Source organism: Nymphaea colorata, chromosome 13, assembly GCF_008831285.2.
Source record: "Nymphaea colorata isolate Beijing-Zhang1983 chromosome 13, ASM883128v2, whole genome shotgun sequence".
Classification (NCBI taxonomy): Eukaryota; Viridiplantae; Streptophyta; class Magnoliopsida; order Nymphaeales; family Nymphaeaceae; genus Nymphaea; species Nymphaea colorata.
The window spans coordinates 13,478,505-13,494,342 of NC_045150.1; the positions used below are offsets into that span (position 1 = coordinate 13,478,505).

Genomic DNA, 15,838 nt, shown 5'->3' on the forward strand with positions numbered 1-15,838 from the left:
CCAAACTGCCTCAAATCTATTTTTTGTAGGATGATATCCATTCAAACCTGAGCTTTTAGTATTTTGTGACTTCTGTCCTAGTTTATGGCTCTCTTTTGGTGTTGAACCAACTAGGACGAAAAGTAGGTTGGAATCTGTCGGTTCAATTTTAGGCTTACCCATTAAAATTTTTTGTATTTTGTGCTCCTCATAATACCATGTATATGTGCTTTATATTTGTTACTGCTATTTGTGATTCGTTTACTTAGATTTTGTGATTTAGCTCCATTGACAATAGTAGTCTCATTGTCATTGTCATGCTTCCTTTGTGTCACATTAATCTTTTGACATTTGTGGCTTGTGCAGGTTTATCCGGTTTCGTTACTAGGAGGCCAGCAATACATATCAACTCTTGAGAAGCCATTTCCCAATATTCCAATGGTTGCCTCTCAAGGTATCACAATAGGTCTCTCAGAAGAGCCAAACATGTAATTGTCAAAGCATGTTTGGCAGCTAATTTTGTTCTCATTGCTTGATACATTGACTGTTCTTCATTTGTTCTCACTAATATTTGATCAACGGAATTCTTTGTCAAAATTAGATGTCATTTATGGGAGCACGTTTTTGTTCAATGGAAAACCTCAATTAGAGCATCAAATGTACTTGGGATCAGATTCAAATTTGATAGATTGATTATAAGATTTTGTTTAGGTTCAGGCATCTGCATTTAAATCACTGTCCGTTTGGATCTGAAAAGTGTATATTTTTTTTCTTTATCACTCCTTATCTGATCCAGCATGTTACCTGTCACCTTTTGTCACTGCTTGTAAGAGAATTGATGAAGTTCATTTTTTTACCTACTCAACACATTTGGTTTTCAAGCACCCTTCTCTTAGAGAGAGAAGAGTTTCTACCTCCAATGAGATATTTCATTTGATGTCAATATCATTTCTAAAAAAAGAACTTTTCCATCTTGCTTAAAAACATTTTAAACGCGTTTTTCACACAATGATATGCCTTCATTTTATTTTTAGTACCTCCTCGAGTACTAGGAGAAAATTTCAAATTTTTGTCGTCAATCAATGGAAGAGGAAAACTTGAAAATCTTGAGTATGAACAATGAGGAAAAATCCTATGAAGCTGAGAAAGTCAAGAATAGAAGATGCTATTGACTCTGCTAATTAAGCATCTGCAAGGATTTAGCAAGAAAATACTCTAAGAGAGAAGCCACAATGCTCTGTAAAATCTTGACAGGTAGCAAAATGAGAGTTGAGAGATGGGCTTGGGGCTTGTGTAGTTGTTCTTCTAGGTCGGTAATCAAGAGTACTGGGTAGGCATATAGGTGATTTATGTCTATGCTGCGAAGATTACTGATTATAACTTTTGGATCATTGAAAGCCCGTAAGGTGAAGCGGTTGGATTCGTGACAAAACTACATATAACCACCAAAGTGTGGAGCTTCGTAGTAGCCTTTGGGGTGGAGAGGTATTCCTCAAGGTGAAGGTCGGCCTGAAAAATGAAATCGAAAGGAAAAAGCCAAATGCAAAAAAATGAACGAAAAAAGAAAAAGAAGAAGAAAAAAAAACAAAATGTTTCTTTCAAGGAATGAAAGGCATGATGGCTGAACTTGCAGAAATTGAATGCGACAATCTTTTGCAGATGTGTAATTTTGGAGTCGAGTCTACTCCTCTTTTTGATTTCCTAAGATGTTGAGGACCATTCCTTTATGTTCATATTTTGGAAATTGAGAGAGATCCTTCTAGAGATTCAACAACATTGATGTGAAATGGATCTTGATGCTTGTACAGTACTGCGAGTAAATGAAAGACATATTATTTACACAACACGAGCACTCAAGCTTATGAGTTGATGGACGATTTATGAACTATTTCAAACTAAAAGTTTGACATCTCTTTGATATTTCTTGGTTTTCTAAGTGTAGGAGACACTAACCCAATCCCCTTTAGTCTTGTAATATACTGCCCCTTTCATTACCAAGCCACTAGTACGTTAATTGAATACACAAAACCTCTCATATACCCAAGTTGAGTGTGATCCCATCATCTCCTCTATCTTAAGAGAGACATGCCTTTCAAGATAGAAGATTAAACGAGAACCATCATTTCATCTTAATTGTCTTAATTGCTTGGTTTTTTGTTGTGGACAACTATCCCTCTGGCCAAATAGGCTTGAAAAAGTCAACATTCAAAAGTCAGCCCATGACAACTTGATTACTTTGATAAGTATAATCTGATCAAGTTCGTGGGTGTGTTGGTTGTGTCACATTCTGGTATAGTCTTTAAATTACATATCATACATTGCTTAGGTTAGTAGGTTGCTTGACTGAATATCTATGAGAACCACTTTGCATCTCACATCCAACTTTGGTTATGATACAATCATGTGTTTTGCTAACATGGGAGCCAACATTTTAAAAATATGCCAAGCTATTTTGTTCACATCCAACTCGGTTATGATACAATGATGTGGTTGCTAACATGGAAGCCTACATTTTAAAAATATGCCAAGCTTTGTCTCTAGGGTGCTAGAAAAGTTTTGGTTTCTCAGAATGCAATTGTTCAAGTAGGAGAAGAAACTGAACTACTGGTTGGTTTGATCAAGGTAATTGTGGTTATTATTCTTTGTCGATGTTGGAAAGTTCATTAAGCATGTCATTTTTTGTTCCGGTGTTGAAAAGTGAGAGTAGCTTTATGACAATGATCAGCACATAGAGTCTATTGGTTCCAGAATTTCTTTATCCATGCATCATTCTGCAGCAGTAATTTGAAAAAGCCATCTTATGTTTTTGTGATAAGCACGTTTTTCCTTTAGAGAATATACGGACGACCAAATGGTCTTTTGGCTGGCAATTTTGTTGAAGGTATCACTTTTTTGCAAGCCAAAAGATCTCTGTAAACATTCAGCATGTTCAAGTAGACTTCCTCAGGAATCCATAAATTCATAAAATTGTGATGTGTCAAGGATCCATATTAGTGTGAATTTCATTTTCACCCACACACAGAATTTGCTTGCATGGTGTTCATTTATTGTCTGGCTTGGTTATCTGCCTTGTTGTCCAACATGGAAGTAGATTTCTTGCTCTCCACACAGGACAAACTGTGAAATTTCAAACCATGTCTCAGTGCTTTGAAGTCAGACAAAATATCAAAAAGCTACTCCTGGCAAATAGAGGGCAGGAGCTGGTCGTGGCCAGCAAAAATGAACGAGCTCCACCACATGACCTTCATAAAAATTCAACAAGCACAGGACACTCTAAAACTGTATAACATGCATAAAAGCCTACTTCAAACCATGCAATATCTCAGGCATTGGGAGCTCAGGAAAACAGGCAAAGTCAATTAACCCGAAGCCTTCTGCTAACTTAGCTGCAGCTTCTAATTATGCTACAGATGATCAAGACAAGAAAAAGGCCAGAATCCAAAAACCTCAAACTTCCTTGGTGGCTTTGATGGAAACAAAGCACTCTTATTTTAATTTGTGAGCTCAGCTCAGGGAGAGAATTATCCATCTCTTAGCCTTTCCTTTATTATCAAGGGAACATAGCCTTTCTGTTTAGTTCAGACAAGTACGACTGGTTGTCAATTTCTGCTAGATGTTCTTCAACAAAGGATAAAATACTGGCTCTTCGAAGTATAAAACCTGATGCAGTTCACGGAAAAGCTGGTGTCCTGAGCTCCCTATGCCTGAGATATTGGTTTGCAGGAAGGCTTTCATACATGTTACACAGTTCAGAGTCATGTGTTTGTTGGTCATCATTTGAAGATGAGTTGGAGCAAGTTTTTTTGGGAAGTTTATATTGTTGGCACAAAAAACTTGGACCAGACCCGATGAGCAGGTCGGGATTGGCATCACCGGGCCTCGACCCGGCTATTATTATACACATTATTTATATTTTTAAAATAACTTTTTATTATGACCAAGCCGAGCGAACCCGAGCCTGAGTTTTGATTGTGGGGTCCGGACTGAAGCCCGACTTTCAGACAACCCAGTTTAGACAGAACCAGTTTTTACATGACCGGGCCGGCCCGATGCCACCCCTAGATGCAGTTTTCTTAATGTCTTGGATTTGGTTCTTCTTTTCAACAACGTAAAAGGAAGGTGCGACTCCCGCGTGCTCGTATAAGTATCGGGTTTTGAACGGTAAACCAAAACCAAGAAACGGGGGAAAGATTTCTTGTTTGTATTTCGTCTTCTCGCCGACCTCTTCCCGTTGCCTCTTACGATCTGCCTTCACCAAGGAGGGAGAGCACGAACGCAGCATGGCGATGGCTGGTTTCCGGTAAGATCGATCAGTTTCTCCTCTCTTTTTCTGATTTTTTCCTGCCATTTCTCTTTCCCTTTCTTGTTTTTCCGGCACTCGACTGGTTTTCTGAAGGAGGGAGAAGAGTCTTCCTTGTGCCATCAACGGTTTCTGGTATAAATTTCATCTAACATGTGTAACAACGTTCACGACTCCCCTTTTCGAACAAGTAAATTTTTTGTTTTTGAAATTTATTCTCGTTGCACGTTTTGATTTGTTTAGGGTTTGATTTGTGATTCATCACTTTTGGGTATGGGATCGAGGGCGATTAAGGTCCTGGTTGCTGTTAAGTTTGTTTATCAGTGCAGATTCCAGTGAAGACCATTCAAATTATCGTCCGCGAGGGAGTTGGGTGTTTGGGTGTTTCGATCTGAGATTTTGAGCATTTCTTTCTTGTCTTCCTTGTGCCATCAACGGTTTCTGATATAAATTTCATCTAACATGTGTAACAACGTTCACGACTCCCGTTTTTGAACAAGTAATTTTTTTGTTTTTCAAATTTATTCTCGTTGCACGTTTTGATTTGTGATTCATCGCTTTTGGGTAGGGATCGAGGGCGATTAAGGTCCTGGTTGCTGTTAAGTTTGTTAATCAGGGCAGATTCCAGTGAAGACCATTCAAATTACCATCCGCGAGGGAGTTGGGTGTTTGGGTGTTTCGATCTGAGATTTTGAGCATTTCTTTATGTTTTCTGTTATATCTATGGCGACTTCTCCATTTCTTATGCAGGATCTCAGACGGATGAAGGTTTCTTTGACAAGCTTGTGGATGACGAGTTTCGGATGGATGGTTCTTCTGCAACTGAGTTATTGGAGGGTAATGCCGATGGGATCAACGATGGGGCCCATGCTGTCACTTCTGTAGCGAACCTTTCCTTGAGTGAATCGGAATATCATTCACAAGTTCAATTGTCCTATTTGTGCATGCTTTTAAGCTTTGACATTCTCATTTCGTAAACAGATTCAACAAACCACTGTTGAGCTCCATTTGCTTTCTTGAAATTCGTTACAACAAATGTTAGATATAGGAACATAGCTGATTTAATGGGGTTAACTGAAACATGTGGATGAATAGATTTGTTGCAACCTTCTTTGATTTCGTAAATCTGATGATCCTGAGCTGATTAGGTCATTTTTTTTGTCGAATATATCTATACAAAAACTGATGTGTAGATATGTTGCAAACTTCTTTGCTTCTGGCTGTTCTTTACCAAAGCAAATGAGTAACATTTTGTCATGCGGGACCTAAAGTTTGGTTCATGCACATCCAACTCAGTTACGGTTTATGCACATCCACATACATATTCTATGCGGTTACATTCCTCAACTTCATTGCTAGTGAACCTGTTCTTATGAGTTCTGCAGATGATAACTCAGTCAAGGTAGGTTTCCTTTTATATGTGTTTATGATATTCTTTCCGTCTGCAAGCATTTCTGTTATACAGTCCTTGTAGGCAGCAATTCCTTCCAGCCAAACATTTTTTGTGAACAACGATCATGGTTTAGCAACGATGTATCATATTATATTTTTCAAGTCTATTAACTAGAACAAGTTCTTCTATTTGTTTCTAGATGTGGATATTGACACCAATTTCCAAGACTCACAAACAGATTTAAATCAAACAATTTTGGATCAGACAAGACCAATCAATTATGTGAACTACTTACTTTGTTTTTTACTTTTCCTGTAGTTTGTTTATGTTGTTTAATTGAAAGAAACACACTTTTTGTTTATGCCATTTAGTTAGTTCACTCTTTCTTTTTCTGTGATGCTTGTGTTGTTTTGTTCAAAGAAAAACAATTCAAGTTCAACCTCACGTATGTATTGAATGACCATTGATCTAGATTTATTGTAGGTCATTGTTCTAGATTTTCAGAAGACCCAAATTCTAGTTTTTAGGGATTAGGTTTTTCACTAATCCAAGTTCAACAATTTTCCAATCAGATAAGACTGATCTATATCGACAACTAGATCCACATAATAGCTGTTATAATTATATATTGTCTTTTGTTTCCTGGCATTTGACTTTGTAGTTACCCTTATACGTATCCAACATGGTGTGAAATGTCCCTCTAGGAGGCATTTCACAGAACACAACTATGTTGTGTGTGGTTCAACAAAAATAACGTTTTGCCAATTATGGCTAGGTTACTACTTAAGCGGGCGTTAGTGTGGTAAAATAAGTAAAATTCTGTGAGGTATTAGTTTGAAAAGGACCTAAAATGCTCTCAAGTAAAACCAATTTTAAGTTCATTAATTGGTATGATCTTTACAAATGTACCCAATAGTCAGTAGGTCAACTATACTCAATTTACTTAATTTTTTAATCTAATTTGTTAGGTGCATGACTTTCTTCTTTATTAATTCTTAAAAGCTAAGGGACCTTTATATGTATCCACGTAGTTATTTTCTTTTTCAGGTCAATTTTTGTAACGGGAAAAGTAAAATTTTACCCAATCATTTTACAAAAAACTGATCTTATAGACTTTTCATAGTATTAGAATAACTTATGTTTTTAACTATATTGAAAATGTATGTGTGTTTTAAATGTTTGCTTTGTGTGTTTTTGACATTTTATTACTATGTTTTAGACCGCTGTTGTGATATCTCCAACTCAAGACCTGAATAATCAAGAAGAAAGAAGATTTAAGGAATTGGGTAGGAGGTGCCTGCTGAAGCGGTAAATAGATGCTAGGTATCTCTTGAAAACCTGATAAAGTGTCATGAACTTCCTGACTATGTTTTTCTTTACTTTTTGTGTAGACTGAAAGACTGGCATCCAGTTGGACTGCTAACCTAAGTATTTGCAAATTTACATTTTATCTTCTATCTTCTGTGGTACCCCATGGGCTTGTGTCTTTTTATGTGTATGGATGGCAAATGCATGTCTTATGTGCCTCTTGCATGCACATACAGTTCAAATGCATGTGTAATTCATGTGTTAGTATGCATGTGTGATGGGAACAAATCTATAATGTTGTTCTTTCATCTTTAATGGTATAACAATCTTAATGGTATAACAAATTACTGTGTTCCATGCAAAAAAAAATTAGTTCAACCTGGTTATGTTTTCTTATTGGAATGAAGAAATAAGAACGCACTACATGCTCTCATAATTGATGGCACAAGCCTCATTGAAGTCATGTGCTTTGTATGCTGTTTCCTATCCTTTATAGTTTTTTGATATGGCAGCCTTTCTTTTAAATTTGTAATCTTATATATTTTGTTTACAGGTACACATGAAATTGCACTGTTGAACACGAAAGGATACTCTGTTGCAGCATGCTTAGAGATAGGGTTTTACTTTCGCTATCTTTTTTATATTTTTTAATATTTTAATGTTAGTCTCATGTACTTATGTGGCACAGTTTGCTATAATCTCTTTACAAAAAATAGTCTTTAGTGGTATTTTCACTTTCTTTGAATATTCAAACTTTTACCTTATGTTTGTTATTAATGGTGGGGGAAAGCACAATATCAGATGGAGGCCGTTGTTAATAGCTAAAGGCTGGATTGCTTTGCAGCTCAGGTGTGCATACTGTATTCTTGATAATTGTTTTTTGTATATGATTTTCAAGCATCAAAATAGGATTCTCGATCTTAAACTTCGCATGAAGCTGAACTGAAAACTATAGCTCCCGATTTTGACTTACACTTGTCTCCTAGTGTTTTAAACTATTTTTTATAAATATAATCTTATAGGTGAATAAAAGATGTGAGAAAAAGAAATTAGGAATAAGGGTAAAGAAAAAAGAAATTGATGTTTAAATAGGATTTTAAAAAGCTAAAACTATAAACCTTGAAGACAGCTTTATGAAATTTCACGTGTTTTATTGTCATGGTTTATGTTTTTTTTTTCCATTTGTTATCATCTGCAACTTTTTGATATATCAGCCTTTCTTTTGCATTTGTAATCTTTATTTTGTTTACAGGTACACATTAAATTTCACTGTTGAACACGGAAGGATACAATCTTGCAGCATGCTTTACCTTTACGCCTCGAGGTGTTTAAAGGGTGAAATGCCTTTAGGCATGTGAATTTCCTGAGAACAATACTTCCCATGAATTTGAAAGAGAAACTGTCTCAAATACATGTCAACTCTTGAGAAGCCATTTCCCAATATTCTAATGGTTGCCTCTCAAGGTATCACAGTAGGTCACTCGGAAGAGCCAAACATGTAATTGTCAAAGCATGTTTGGCATCTAATTTTGTTCTCATTGCTTGATACCGTTGACTGTTCTTCATTTGTTCACATTAATATTTGATCAACTGAATTCTTTGTCAAAATTAGATATCATTTATGGGAGCACGTTTTTGTTCAATGGAAAGCCTTAGTTAGAGCTTCAAATGTACTTGGGATCAGATTCAAATTTGATAGATTGGTTATCAGATTTTGTTTAGGTTTAGACATCTGCATTTAAATCACTGTTCGTTTGGATCTGAAATGTGTATGTTTTTTTTTTCTTTATCACTCCTTATCTGATCCAGCATGTTACCTGTCACCTTTTGTCACTGCCTGTAAGAGAATTGATGAAGTTCATTTTTTTACCTAGTCAACGCATTTGGTTTTTCAAGCACCCTTCTCTTTAGAGAGAGAAGAGTTTCTACCTCCAATGAGATATGTCATTTGATGTCAAGATCATTTCTAAAAAAAGAACTTTTCCATCTTGCTTAAAAACATTTTAAACGCATTTTTCACACAATGATATGCCTTCATTTTATTTTTAGTACCTCCTCGAGTACTAGGAGAAAATTTCAAATTTTTGTCGTCAATCAATGGAAGAGGAAAACTTGAAAAATCTTGAGTATGAACAATGAGGAAAAATCCTATGAAGCTGAGAAAGTCAAGAATAGGAGATGCTATTGACTCTGCTAATTAAGCATCTGCAAGGATTTAGCAAGAAAATACTCTAAGAGAGAAGCCACAATGCTCTGTAAAATCTTGACAGGTAGCAAAATGAGAGTTGAAAGATGGGCTCGGGGCTTGTGTAGTTGTTCTTCTAGGTCGGTAATCAAGAGTACTGGGTAGGCATATAGGTGATTTATGTCTATGCTGCGAAGATTACTGAGTTATAAACTTTTGGATCATTGAAAGCCCGTAAGGTGAAGCGGGTTGGATTCGTGACAAAACTACATATAACCACTAAAGTGGTGGAGCTTCGTAGTAGCCTTTGGGGTGGTGAGGTATTCCCTCAAAGGTGAAGGTCGGCCTGAAAAATGAAATCGAAAGGCAAAAAGCCAAATGCAAAAAAATGAACGAAACAAAGGAAAAAGAAGAAGAAAAAAACAAACAAAATGTTTCTTTCAAGGAATGAAAGACATGATGGCTGAACTTGCAGAAATTGAATGCGACAATATTTTGCAGATGTGTAATTTTGGAGTCGAGTCTACTCCTCTTTTTGATTTCCTAAGATGTTGAGGACCATTCCTTTATGTTCATATTTTGGAAATTGAGAGAGATCCCTTCTAGAGATTCAACAACATTGATGTGAAATGGATCCTGATGCTTGTACAGTACTGCGAGTAAATGAAAGGCATATTATTTACACAACACGAGCACTCAAGCTTATGAGTTGATGGATGATTTATGAACTATTTCAAACTAAAAGTTTGACATCTCCTGTGATATTTCTTGGTTTTCTGAGTGTAGGAGACACTAACCCAATCCCCCTTTAGTCTTGTAATATACTGCCCCTTTCATTACCAAGCTACTAGTACGTTAATTGAATACACAAAACCTTTCATATACCCAAGTTGAGTGTGATGCCCATCATCTCCTCTATCTTAAGAGAGACATGCCTTTCAAGATAGAAGATTGAACCAGAATCATCATTTCATCTTAATTGTCTTAGTTGCTTGGTTTTCATTTCATTGTTATTGTGGACCAACTATCCCTGTGGCCAAATAGGCTTGAAAAAGTCAGCCCATGACAATTTGGTTATTTTGATAAGTATAATCTGATCAAGTTCATGGGTGTGTTGGTTGTGTCACATTCTGGTATAGTCTTTGAATTACATATCATACATTGCTTAGGTTTGTAGGTTGCTAGACTGAATATCTATGAATATCTATGAGAACCACTTTGCATCTCACATCCAACTTTCGTTATGATACAATCATGTGTTTTGCTAACATGGGAGCCTACATTTTAAAAATATGCCAAGCTATTTTGTTCACATCCAACTCGGTTATGATACAATGGTGTGGTTGCTAACATGGAAGCCTACATTTTAAAAATATGCCAAGCTTTGTCTCTAGAGTGCTAGAAAAGTTTTGGTTTCTTAGAATGCAGTTTTTCCAGCAGGAGAAGAAACTGAACTACTGGTTGGTTTGAACAATGGAGGTAATTGTGGTTGTTATCTTTGCCTATGTTGGAAAGTTCATTAAGCATGTCATGTTTCTTTCGATCTCGAAAAGTGAGAGCATACCGTCCATTGGTTCCAGAATTTCTTTATCCATGCATCATTCTGCATCAGTAATTTGAAAAAGCAGTAAATTGAAAAAACCATCTTCATTTTTTCTGCTCATTGTTTTTGTGATCAATGCTTAATTCTTAGACAACGGGGTTGAGTTGTTTCCAGTAGTATTTAATTAAGATACCCTGCCCATGCAAGGGATACGTCTCATATCTGCATTAGGAAGGTAACATGGCCTGCAACGTTTGCAAGCAGTCTGTATTCTATATTAATGCTATTAGATTGTTTCTTGCCTTGTTATGTTCAGTGCACGAAAGTTCCTTAGATATGTAAATGACCAATTGCTTGAGCAACTCATATAAATATCATCTTAATTGTCCTTTTTTAACTGTTCCAACAGAGGACAGAGTTGTATGAATTATGGTGAAGGTTTTGGGCAATTCTCAGTTTGACTTGCAACCGTTCCAACCATGTAAAGTTGTCTATGCACACATCTTGGCTGTGGTAGGAATGGTCCCAGAAGATTGAGGTCAGTTGTCTACTGTCACTAAGATTCCTATTCTGTACTGCTTCTGGAGCATGTTTTTTGTAAATTTCTCATCAAGTAAAGAAAATGTACTCCAAGTCACAACACAAGACTTGGTAAATGCTCATAAGGGGTAAATGCTCGCTAGGGAGATAAAGAAGAGATAACTAAACAAGAGATAACGATGCTGAAAATACTTAAATTTTATTGTAAGAATACCTGAAAGTATAAAGAAGATAGTTTTCAGTAGGGGATCAATTTCTGATATATGTATAAAAGAGACCTTAAGTTCTAGCTGGTGGATAACCTAGTTGACTTTGGTCAAAGCCAGAAAATGAAAGGAATATATATACAAAAAAGTAGAAGTAGAAAATATGTTCTTTTTTTTTTCCATTGGTTTGTAAAAGTTTCCTCTCTTTTATGTTCTATTTCGACCAATATGTGAATTTAAAACAAACTGATCTTTATTTTTGAAGATTTTTTATGATTTTTTCACTATTTTTACTCATTTTTCTGAATTAAAAATTATTTCACAATACAATTATAACACATTATGGTACTTGAATCAATTGGCTCGACTTATACGTCATTATACACATTCTACAACACTGCTTATGAGTGCAAAAGATTCAGAAAACTCCCAAAAGTTTATAAAATTTTCAATCCAGTTCAAGGTCATTCATAAGTAGACCACACATTAATAAAATACAGTCTAAAGTTTAATAGTTAAATGTTTTTTGCACGCATCAACTCTTATAAATGTTGAAATTGAAAGAGATGAACTTTTCCAAAAAAAAATGACAAAAGGGTTGTTAGATTCAACTTTTATATTCAAATTTTAACTTTTCAACTTATATGTTCAAGTTGTGATATGCTTATGTTTCTAACTATTTGTACCTCTTTAGATTATACACTTACACTTAACTCTTTTAGTATATTTGATACTTTGTAGTTGTAAAATTGAATTGTAAATAGTTATGTGTTGATCCAAGTCTGTTTTTTGGTACCTGGCACGACGAATTTGCTGTGTCAACCCATTGACCCGGTTGACTGCTGATCCAAGTTCAATTCCCAAGTTTGCAAATTATGTTGGCAGAGAAGGGGTAGTGTTGTTGTCCATGCTGGGCCTACTGCCTTCTCGCCCCTTAGGTTGCTGTTTTTCTTGTTTCTCGAATGCAGGACATAGGCCAGGCCATTTGATAATTTTCTAATATTCGCTCATATTGGGTTCCATCTTTCCCGACTTGGTTTTGTTTCCTTGAGGTGTTCTCCTTTGTCCATTTGTTTCTTGAAAAATTCCGTACAATATGATGGTTTAGGGCGGCAACCTAACAGTCATAGGGTTGCTTATGTAGTTATCCTACAATTCTTGCTTTCTTTTCTATATATTGATTGTTATGGATTGTTGTTATGTATCACTATTAGTCATATCATATCACTAGACAGTTAACAACTAGTATATATAATACTTGTTTTCCATACAGTCATAAACCATTAAACAATTTAAGTGTGCCTAGGCATGCCCAAGTGTTGGCTAGGCACTAGGCACAACTTGTCACCCGAAAAAAGAGGTCCAAAATTTGGAGAGTTATAAAAAAGTCCACCGCTTGCAAAAGGGTAAAAAAAAACTAGTTCAGCCTCTACACCTCCATGGTATCGTTCTTTATTGTGAATGGACAGTTTTAGTTTTAATTGAGGTTGGTGACTGGTGTAGAGGCAATTGTCGAAGGCCCCTCACCACTGGCAATTATCTATGGGAGAGTGCGCGAGTGCGCGGCTGAATCTTTTCTCCTTCTATACTTGGCAATTGTCTATGGGGAGGGTGGGTGGCTCAATTTTTTTTCATTCCACACTTGATTGCTATCCTCATAATTGAAACCATTTGCTAAAATAGCTGTTAATGCCGACTGTTATTACTTTCCCTTGCATTATACATTTAGGTATGTTATTGAAACCATCAACAAAGCTTTTGTCAGTGATTAGTAGTTTTTATCATTATCACATATTTCATTGACGGGTATTATACAGTGAGATATTTCTTGAGAGTAATATGATAAAAATGTATTTGTCAAAAAAATCTCAAGAAAGTCCCAGTAAATTAAAAAAAATTAATAACTTGTTAAATTGATAAAAATGGTGTTTTAGTAATTATTGGAAATGAAAGTGAATAACATTTCAAATTTTAGAGCAAAAATGACATCAAGGTCAAGTAACAAAAGAGGCTTATTTTCTTTAATTAACTTTGTAGTTAATGTTTGCAGAAAACATGAAGAAAAGGTAAAATATGCAAACAATTGATTTACGATTGTTTACCGAAACACAGGAAAAAGACATGTTTCCTCCTTTTGTTTTTACTTTTTTTTTAATGACATGCTATTGTGACTATGGTATCATCTTTAATAGAATGAGATCTAATAAATGCATTTCTAGGAAAATTGCACATGTAACAGCCTCACTGTTAGAATGTATATGTCCCTATCTATACATATATCTATAGTATGTATATTACATATATTAGTATGCTAATATATGTCTTATATATATATATATATATATATTTATGTGTATAGTTTAGGGTACTTAGGTCGTGTTTGTAATTTTATCTTTCTTTTTGTACTTTTTCCTTTCTTTATTTTTTACGTTGGACCAGCCTCTAACGGCTAGATTTCTAGCCGTTGGAGATGGCCCAACAGTCAGACTTCTCTTCCTTTTCTTGTATTATAAATAAGGGACCTTTGTCCCTTGTTTTGCTTAAGGTTGTTAGGCCTCTTTGTGCATTCCTCTCTTGAGTTTAATATAATCTTCTCAAGTTCAAGACTTGGTTTTGTATAACTTATTGAAGTTGCTGGAATTATTGAAGTGCTGGATCTTCAAGAAGTTGCTGGAATCTTCAAGAGAAACGTTGAAGCATTTGTATTTTCAAGATTGGGATTGATTTACACACACCACCTCCTTTTATAATGAAACATTTGGGTCCATAGTAAGCAAAAGCACCAGCGTGGTTTTCAAACAATTTGTGATGATATTTGAGTAAAGAAGTCGTAAGAAGTACAAATTGAAAGAACTTGGTGATTCTCACCAGGGAGAAATCAGAATTGGATGATTTAGAACTTTGAAAATGGTTTGTGTATATATGGTTTTGGGATTTTAGTGAGTTTTTCCTATTGTTTCAAATTGATTTGAAAATCTGATCAGTAGGAAGGTTATAAAAGAACAACAAATAATAATACTATAGATTAAATTGGTAACATGAAAACCATAATAAAATTATAGATTAAATTGATACATAAAAACTGATCAATTTTTCAAAGAATTCTTTCTAAGAGGCTTATTTTCTTTAATTAACCTTAAAGTTAGTGTTTGCAGAAAACATGAAGAAAAGGTGAAAATTGCAAACAATTCATTTAGAATTGAGCTCGGCTTGTTGACACATCCAACATGAGTAGTTTCTTTCAAAATAAAAAAATCCATTCATTGAAAGCTTACATGGTGGACAAAGCTTTTGCCAATGATTTTTGGTAGTTTTTACTGACAGATCTAACGATGGACAAAAGGTCATAAAGAAAACGGGGGTGGAAGAAACCATACTAGGACCCGACCTGGTTTGGGTTTTGTTACTTGAGGCCACGCAACCTTCCCCCATCCTCTCTTGCCTCCTCCGCCCCTTTATTCCTCCTCTTCCTCTGCTCATTGCTTTACCTCTACAAGGAAGCCCTTCCGCCGAGCAGCCCTACTCCATGCGACATCCAGAGTTGGCAGCTGTTGGGCAATGCCTGGAAGATCAGACTCCTCCTTGGTATGGCAGCAGACGCTAGGTTGGGGGCGCTGGGTTATCTTGACCTGGTTAGGGTAGATTTGGGGATTTCTAGTTTCATGCCCAAGTCTCGCAGCTTCTGGCTACAACTCAAGTCAAGCTTGTTCTTTTATAGGATGATGTTGGCACATTATTTCTTCTTGATTTTGTAGGTCATAGCATGGAGCTGCCGCAGTTGTGTCATATCTATCTCTCTCTCCCTCTCTTTCTTCTTTATCACATTTAATCTTCTTTATTGCATTTAATGTGCTTCTTTATTATATTTAATGTTGTTCTTTACATTTAATCTGCTCATTACACTCACTTACTTTTAATAGAAGGTGCATTAATTTAAAATAAAATGTCGATGCAGAACAAAACGCAAAAATTGACTTTCTAGCAGTTTAATATGCGTATAATACATGTATTTTTTTATTTGACATTTTTTTATAAAAGATGCATATTTTTCCTGGTTTTTTTCGACAGACAAGATTTTGGCATAATAATCGTGATATTTTCGAATTTTGAGATATTTGTGACAATGGTCTTGGTCCTTTTATCTATGGTTTTGACAATGGACAATATGCAATATTGTCGTAAAGTCTAGTTCGTATAAACAAACTTTTCCTTAACATTCATTTAGTTAGCGGCAATCCGGGGTAATAAATCAACCATCAGGTCTTGATAAAATGAGTAGAATGTCCTTGTTAAAGTGATAAAATGAAAAAAGAAGGCAAGATGTGGACCACCTCCATGATGTCGTTTTCTTTGCTTTGGAGGCCTTGACTTAATTGAGGTAGGT

The 15,838-nt window shown here is 35.6% G+C and overlaps 1 long non-coding RNA gene across 3 annotated transcripts; it reads left to right on the top strand.

The window, feature by feature from the left end:
• The first annotated feature begins 4,061 nt into the window (after positions 1-4,061).
• Positions 4,062-15,338, top strand: LOC116266792 (uncharacterized). Of its 3 annotated transcripts, none has more exons than XR_007575163.1 (5): positions 4,062-4,279; positions 5,030-5,116; positions 6,892-7,829; positions 8,233-11,246; positions 14,779-15,338. It is a non-coding gene; the product is annotated as an uncharacterized LOC116266792 (long non-coding RNA). The 3 variants fall into 3 exon arrangements; XR_007575164.1 differs by lacking the exon at positions 14,779-15,338 and having other exon boundaries at positions 4,067-4,279; positions 5,030-5,160; positions 8,233-8,444; positions 11,118-12,658; XR_007575162.1 differs by lacking the exon at positions 14,779-15,338 and having other exon boundaries at positions 4,070-4,279; positions 8,233-8,444; positions 11,118-12,658.
• The last annotated feature ends 500 nt before the right edge of the window (positions 15,339-15,838 follow it).